The 8,270-nt window shown below is 48.8% G+C and overlaps 1 non-coding gene across 1 annotated transcript; it reads right to left on the reverse strand.

Annotated features, from left to right (window-relative positions):
• Positions 1-277: 277 nt before the first annotated feature.
• On the reverse strand, positions 278-350 carry TRNAF-GAA (transfer RNA phenylalanine (anticodon GAA)). The gene has a single exon. It is a non-coding gene; the product is annotated as a tRNA-Phe (tRNA).
• Positions 351-8,270: the final 7,920 nt, after the last annotated feature.

Below are 8,270 nucleotides of genomic sequence, written 5' to 3' on the forward strand. Positions count from 1 at the left end.
ACCACACAGGTTGCCGAGCAGCGGAGCAGGGGTACTCTGTGGTGTGTGACTTTGCAGGAGGGGGCGGGGGGCGCACCGGGTCATTGGTACCTGGTGTGCGAGTACCACCCGTGCTGTGTCTTGCTATGCCGCCCTGTCGGGACTCCCATGACGACGTTTCTTATTCTCGTGCCTCAGTTCTTTCGCGCCAGTGGTGTCGTTTTCTTTAATTACGAGGGGGTGTGGGTAGGTCAATGGTAGTGTAAATAAATATGTTCTCTCAAAGTTCAAAACGTTCTGCCGAAACCCGGGATCGAACCAGGGACCTTTAGATCTTCAGTCTAACGCTCTCCCAACTGAGCTATTTCGGCTGAGGAGTAGAGTCCGCGGATCTGGATGGAAGATGTGGTAAGTGCACAAGGAACAGGTGAAAGTGTGCACACACCTCTAAATGAAGGAGCATGTAGCCAAGGACAGGGCTACAGCATAGGGGAGCCATGCAAAACCATGCAACTACCTACACATAGGCAGTGTGTATACACAGGAAGCAAGACTAGGGACATTGGCCATATGCACATTATGCACGCAGGAAAACACCTATCCCCAAGGGTAAGATGAGGAGGGGTGGGGAGCTCAGGATCCCTGAACTGGAAGGACAGTCACAGCTGGGAAAACAATACAGAAATAGGCTACAAATATATCATGAACAAAACAGGCACATCACATCTTAAAAACAGTATCTCAAGAAGCATCACTAAATAGAGAAAGACAAACCCACATCTGAGTAGTTGGAGGGGCCGTGCTGGTGCATTGAGCAGGTGTGGTGAGCAAAAAACGGACCAAGTATTCCAGAAGTTTCATAGAGAAAAGGAGGAGAGAGATCGGCTGGGACCAAAGGGGCCAAGGAGTTGTTTTTAGCAGAAGGATAACAGTGGCATGCTTGGGGAAGTGGGGATAACCCTGATAAGCAAGGCAGTGTTCACAGCTTTGGCAACAGATGGACAAAGTGAGGCAGAATGTCCTTAATAATACAAAGCAGGAATTGGATGCCCAGGGGCGGCAGACAAGTTTGAACATGGCCGCAGACACATCAAATGGAGAGACAGTAGACAATGTAGACCAAGAAGTGGCAGGCAAGGATTCTGTAGGAGAATGCGGATTGAATAACTGAACAGAGGAGGAGTTGATTTGGGACCTAATTTAATCCACAAAAAAGAGGGACAAGGAATCTCATGGGTCCTGCGTAAGTGGGACAGGATCAGGTGCAGCTGAGGAAAGACTCCATACAATTGTAAACAACTCTTTGGCGTAGATACAGGAGGTCTCAATAAGTGAGACATTGTGAATCTGTTTGGCACTGAGAATGGTACGATGATACGGTGCAGTGGCCTGCCATAGGGCAAGTTTAGCAGTAACAGTCTGCGCTTCAAAGGGAGCGCCCGAAATTTAGCAGTGAAACAACGCTGGGATGGATAGTAAACCAAACTGACAATATATATTATATATGAGAAAAAGTACCCTCTATCATACATTAAAAAGATAATGATGTTGAACAAAAAGAGAATGATATTATTTTCCATATTCTGAACTCAACCCTTTTGTAAGTAGCATTCAAAGTAATGTCAGTTTAAGGAAATCTCATATTGGTTAAAATGGCCTACCAAGCCGCTTATTGTCTGCTATACCGCTAATGTACGAGGGAAATAATGCTGTAATTGGGTGGGGCTTAGGAAGGAGACTACCAAACCTATCCAAGTAGAAAAGGGTGTTCTCTAGGGTTGCGTTTTGGCCACCACCCTCTTTTTTGTTATACATTAGTGTCCTGATAAGTAAACTGGTAAATGTGCCCTCTGATTGATAGGGAGAATTCTCATTCTATGTCTAATTTCCCTTACCTATAGAGTCCCCCAGCAGCTTTGCTGGATTTTAAGGTTTTTTTTTTCTCCTGCTAAGAGTGAGACTCTTTTTCCCCACTCTTAGACATTTTTGCTATGTGTGTTCTAGGCTATTTTTGTGTTTAATGTCTATGGGGTTTCTCTCACCTACATAGGAACCATCTTTACTCAGATGTGTTACACAGCACCCTCCGTGCAGTGACACAGGGGTGTCGTAGCGACCCCCAAACATAGACTCCATACCCTGGGACTGACTACTGTCTCCCAGGGCATGTAAAGTCCCCATTGACTTTACTAGTCAATTTTTGTGAACTAAACCAGTACAACCCATCTTACTATGGAGGTACTGGGAAGGGTTAATAGATTTTCCCTTGTGTTCATTTTCGAGAGGGTACCGTACAGTCCCTCTCGCAAAAGTTTCTGGCTGGTGGCAGTGGTTACTACCGTAAATATTCAACCGTGAATATTTTCCTATGGGATTTTCCCATTGTTCGAGGCTACCACATTCTCTGACAGCCTCTAACATACCGCCGGTGTATTTTAATATTAACTTTACTCTGGTAGGTTTTATTTGCCAGAACTTTTATATAACTTCTTTCTCGTGTCTTTCTCTAAACTCCTAACCCAGGTCAGGGATCCTTTGTTCGTCCTTTTGGCGGGCTTCTGCCAAGAAGCCCTCCTTTCGGCGCCACTGAGTCTGGGGTGGATCCATTGTGTGGGAGGGGGAGTAGGACCCCTGGACAGGGTTGCCTCAGCAACCCATGTCACACTCTATCCTGATAGGCTGGAGGGTCTCCCACCAAGATGACCACTCCACTGTGTGAGTGACAGCTAGGCTGTATAAATGGGCTCTTTTTGCATAAAAACAGGGTCCTGAGGACTGAAGAGCAAGACGTCGCCACTGGAACTCAGAAGCCGAAGAGGAGAGAAGCTAAAGACATCTGCAACGACTGAACCACCGGTGAAGCCCTGCTGCAGCGTCTCACCACTTTTCTCCACACGACGAGAGAAGATCTTCATCTGCAAGAGCCTTCTTCCCTTGAGCTGGTGGGGCCAACCAGTTTGCCAATCGCCTTCCTGGACCTGCCCTGGTCGAATCACCAGTACCCTTTACTTGGAGACCGGGTAGCCAGGCACCCGTCCACCCAGACCGCGGTTTAAAGGAGCGTACCTTTTATTCGTCGGGCAGCACCGCGGCTGGTTTCATCCCTGGGTAGTGCAGTAACACGAACCGTCCTCCACGATGAGAACCTCTCTTCCTCTGCTGGATCCCCCTAACTGCAGGAACTACCAGGAACAACCGCCACCGCAGGAGCCACTTCAGGAGCCACTTCTTCATTTATAAGGTACATTGTTCTGCCAGGCTGCCCTTTCTGCGTGGTAGAGCTAAAGGTGTTTTAAATCCTTTACCTACCTGTTGGGTTGGCCGCCCCTCTCTCTTAACATTGTCTTTCACCTTCTGCATCCACCTTTTCAACCTCGTTAACCAAAGACTTGACTGCAGAACGTTTTGCTCCTGGGCCCTTGCCCTGTACCACTGACTCTGGCACAGGCCTACAGACTCTGGCTACATTTGTTAGAACTGTATTCACTAGATTGCTTCTCAGCTAGAACTGTGTTGGTGCACCTACTTCTTATAAACACCCCTTCCTTCCCACTTTTAAACCTTGTGCCATGTTGCTCAGTTTTCATTTAAGTATTTGCTATACTGATGTACTGCCTTGCCTAAACTGGTTCACAAACCCATGGGAAGTGTTGCTGGGGCCTATAAGAAGATATTTCTATATGACTTGTGTTTTCATTCCCTTGGAAGAAATTGCTAGAGTGCCATTTGTGTTTGGTTTTCACTGTGCCATTTTGCTCAGTTTTCACTCTTGCTCAAACTTGTCTACAATTTAACTAGGGAGTTGTGTATACATCCTTTGACTGAATTTAACTTATTTAAGAACCGTGATAAAGGTGTTTTATTAGTAGTGTACAAAATAAATATATATTCCTTTTTAATACAAAGCTTTGGTCAGTGTTTCCTTGTTCCAAAGTGCTGAAGGCCTATTGTGTAAACCCTGAATACTGCTCATCTCCCTCTTGAGATAAGTCTGACTACTCAGCCACAGCTACCAACTAAATCTTTGTGGTACAGACTGATACCAAAGGGGATTTATTGCTCACACCTGTAGTCCTAATCTTCTGTAGTGCTCCCTAAGGGAACTGCACAGGATTCTGCCTAACACTGATGCCCCGTCTCTGGCTGGAGACAAAATCCCTGTTTTATTGTTGGCGTATGATGCGATTCTAAATTGTCCTCTGGGTGAAAAATGCAACTGCATTTGTTCTCATAGGTTTGTGAGGGGGTAGGGTTACCATTTAACATAGATACATTCATTAATGTCTACCTAATGGCCCTGTCATGGTCCAAGCCCCTCAGGCCAATCTCCTCCTCTTTGATAGGCGCTTCCCTCGCCTCATCAATTTCCTTTCATCTCCTGCTGTCCCCTCCTCTCCCCCCTTGGCTACCTTGCCCTCACTCTCCTCCTCCTCCTCCTCTGCCCCTCCGAGGGCTCTTTCTCCTCCACAGGGCATACCTCCGATCTGTACCCCTCCCCGGAAGGTCTATAAGGCTGGCAACCTTCTTCATATTGCCACTCTCAACTCTTGCTCTGCCGTCAAACACTCCTCTGACATCTGCCACCTCCTTGAAGAACTAGACCTTGATGTCCTTGGTCTTACTAAGACATGGTTCACGGCCAGCTCAGTCACGAGCTTATACACTCTCCTCCCTGATGGCTACAAGATCCTCTCAGCACCCAGATCCTCCCGGTGGGGGGGTAGCCCTGATCTTTCCTGAGTGGATTCCTGCCTCTATCATTCCCACTCAGACCTACTTCTCTTTTGAATGCCTTGGCTGTAGGCTTTCTCTCTCGCCTACCCATTCTCTTACTGTGGTTACCATCTACCGGCCTCCTGGTCAAATCACCTCATTTCTCTCTGAGTGGGCAGACCTCTCCTCCTCCCTCCTGGCCTCTACCACTCAACTCCTCCTTTCTTCAGATGTAAAAGGCCCAAGTCAAGCAGGCTGCCTTATATGGTGCAGAGCTCTGGGGCCACTCGAACTGTAGGAAATTGGGGACATTTGAGAATGGTTTAATAAAGAACACCCTAAGACCCCCGTGTGGGACATCCACAATCTTAATCGACGGGGAGATTGCTCTACCTGCCACAGGGGCCATTGTGACCCTAATACCCATTTTACATTGAATAAGATTGTGGAGCAGAGTGGAGCTACATACGTGTATTGACATTTTGGGGGCAGCCAGGAGCTTTGTGTATGAAGTGGTTTTCGTGTGTCAAAAGTTGGCTGCGTTTGATAGGTCATAGTGATCTCTGGCAGTCTCCTGCTGACATTGGGGGTAACGCTAAACAAATCATCGAAGGAACCTACCAGCAGAAAATAGATCAGGACTTCTTGAGATCTGTATTCACTTCTGCGATGATAATCTATTTGGAGAATAAGAGCAGCAGGGGATATAAATCATATCTGGATATTATGAGACTTAGGTTGCTCTATACTAAATAAAGGTTCAACATCCCAGCATCCTACCAGTGGCAGCAATACGGAATGCCTGGGTTACGAGGGAATCAAATAAATGTCCATACTGCCTGCATAGGGTCAAATCACTGGAGCACTTCCTTCTAGCATGCCCCTTCTATCTTTCATATAGAAGGATGCATCTGAGGCCAAGATTTCAATGGTTTGGTAACAGATCATCAAGTCAAGCACTGTTAATTTGAAGAAGGTCTGATGATGCTCCAAATGTCTCTAAGGAAGGCATGTTATCAACAGTAAGACAGACACACGTGACCACAATTCAAGGGTGTTTATTGAACTTCAAAAAGGGTTTGAGAAACGCCCATCTAATCCTAAATCTACAGATGGGAGCAAGCTACGACCATCAAATAATAACGCAGGTCCTAGTGGTGTCTCGTCAAAATAAAAGTGCCTATACTAATAAACCTATTGCCAATCCTTACCTCTAAATACAAATAATGTGGAAACAATGTTTTGTAAAAGAAAGAAGTGTTCAAGAAATAATATGTCAGGATGTTCAAGCCTTTGGCTTCCCTTCACCACGTTTTCAGCACAGGATATGATGGTAAACTCAAGCTTAGCACAGTCTCTGGCTTCTCTAGAATGAGAGTGCAGTTGAAACGTTAGCACCAGGGCCTGATACGACGAACAAACAGTAAGTTATTTTCCTCTCGGAATTTCACACATGCTCAATTTCTCAGGTGATTATATACAGCTAGTGGTGAAAAGACGTGCTCTGAGGAATGCAATTAGGCTCCTTAAGAATAACCCCTTGGCCGATATAGACACATTCATCAAGAAACTGAAAAACCAATATAAATATTGGCTTTGTTGGAATCGGTTTCTATGGTCCAACAGAATGCAGAAAGAATGCTTAAAGCCATCAGTAAGAAAGATTTGTGCGCAGTATGGAATTTGATTAAATCTAATGGTAACACTCAGACAAATGATCAATCAAACGCTGTCTCGGAGGATAAATGGACAAACCATTTTGAAAGGTTATACTCCGAACCGGGTTCCTTAGAATTACAGATCTTTAAATCACAGCCGGTCTGGAATTTGGATCACGACTTGGAGGTAATAGTCACCTTGATAAAGAAAGCTAGTACCTCTCATGCCCCAGGACCAGATGGCCTATCAAACGTAATTCTCTCAGTTCAGGCAAAGCCTCAGCCCTTGCACCTCTCAGTTCAGACAGAGCCTCAGCCCCTGGACTGTCAGTTCAGGCAAAGCCTCGGCCCTTGCACCTCTTAGTCCAGGCAGAGCCCCAGCCCTTGCAGCTGTCAGATAAGGTGGGGCCCCAGCCCTTGCACCTGTAAGTCAGGCAGAGCCTCAGCCCTTGCACCTGTCAGTTCAGGAAAAGCCTCAACCCTTGCACCTGTCAGCTCAGGTAGAACCTCAGCCGTTGCAACTCTGTTCAGGCAGAGCCTCAGCCCCTGCACTGTCAGTCAGACAAAGCCTCAGCCCTTGCGCCTCTCAGTTCAGGCAGAGCCTCAGCCCTTGCACCTCTCAGTTCAGGCAGAGCCTCAGCCTCTGCACCTCTAAGTTCAGGCAGAGCCTCAGCCCTTGCACCTGTCAGCTCAGGCAGAGCCTGAGCCCTTGCACCTCTCAGTTCAGGCAGAGCCTCAGCCTCTGCCCCTCAGCCTCTCCCCTCTCAGTTCAGGCAGAGCCTTGGCCCCTACCCCTCTCAGTTCAGGCAGAGCCTCGGCCCCTGCACTGTCAGTTCAGGCAAAGCCTCAGCCCTTGCACCTCTAAGTTCAGACAGAGCCTCAGCCCCTGGACTGTCAGTTCAGGCAAAGCCTTGGCCCTTGCACCTCTCAATCCAGACAGAGCCTCGGCCCTTGGACCTGTCAGTTCAGGCAGAGCCTTGGCCCCTGCCCCTCTCAGTTCAGGCAGATCCTCGGCCCCTGCACTGTCAGTTCAGGCAGAGCCTCAGCCCTTCCACCTCTCAGTTCAGGCAGAGCCTGAGCCCCTGCACTGTCAGTTCTGGCAAAGTATTGGCCCTTGCACCTCTCAATCCAGGCAGAGCCCTGGCCCTTGCACCTGTCAGTTCAGACAGAGCCTCGGCCCTTGCACCTCTCAGTTCAGGCAGAGCCTCAGCTCTTGCACCTCTCAGTTCAGGCAGAGCCTCAGCCTTGCCCCTCTCAGTTCAGGCAGAGCCTCAACCCCTGCACCTCTCCGTTCAGGCAGAGCCTCAGCTCTTGGACCTCTCAGTTCAGGCAGAACCTTAGCCTTGCCCCTCTCCGTTCAGGCAGACCCTCAGCCTCTGCACCTCCCCGTTCAGGCAGACCCTCAGCCTCTGAACCTCTCCGTTCAGGCAGAGCCTCAGCTCTTGGACCTCTCAGTTCAGGCAGAACCTCAGCCTTGCCCCTCTCCGTTCAGGCAGACCCTCAGCCTCTGCACCTCCCCGTTCAGGCAGAGCCTCAGCTCTTGCATCTCTCAGTTCAGGCAGAGCCTCAGCCCTTGCTCCTCTCAGTTCAGGCAGAGCCTCAGCCCTTGCCTCTCTCAGTTCAGGCAGAACCTCAGCCTCTGCACCTCTCAGTTCAGGCAGAGCCTCAGCCTCTGCACCTCTCCGTTCAGGCAGAGCCTCAGCCCTTGCACCTGTCAGTTCAGGCAGAGCCTCAACCCCTGCACCTGTCAGTTCAGGCAGAGCCTCAGCCCTTGCACCTGTCAGTTCAGGCAGAGCCTCACCCTTGCACCTGTCAGTTCAGGCAGAGCCTCAGCCCTTGCACCGTTCAGTTCAGGCAGAGCCTCAGCCTCTGCACCTCTCCGTTCAGGCAGAGCCTCAGCCTCTGCACCTCTCCGTTCAG

The sequence above is a fragment of the Ambystoma mexicanum genome, chromosome 10 (genome assembly GCF_040938575.1).
Source record: "Ambystoma mexicanum isolate Mex_15411 chromosome 10, UKY_AmexF1_1, whole genome shotgun sequence".
NCBI lineage: Eukaryota > Metazoa > Chordata > Amphibia > Caudata > Ambystomatidae > Ambystoma > Ambystoma mexicanum.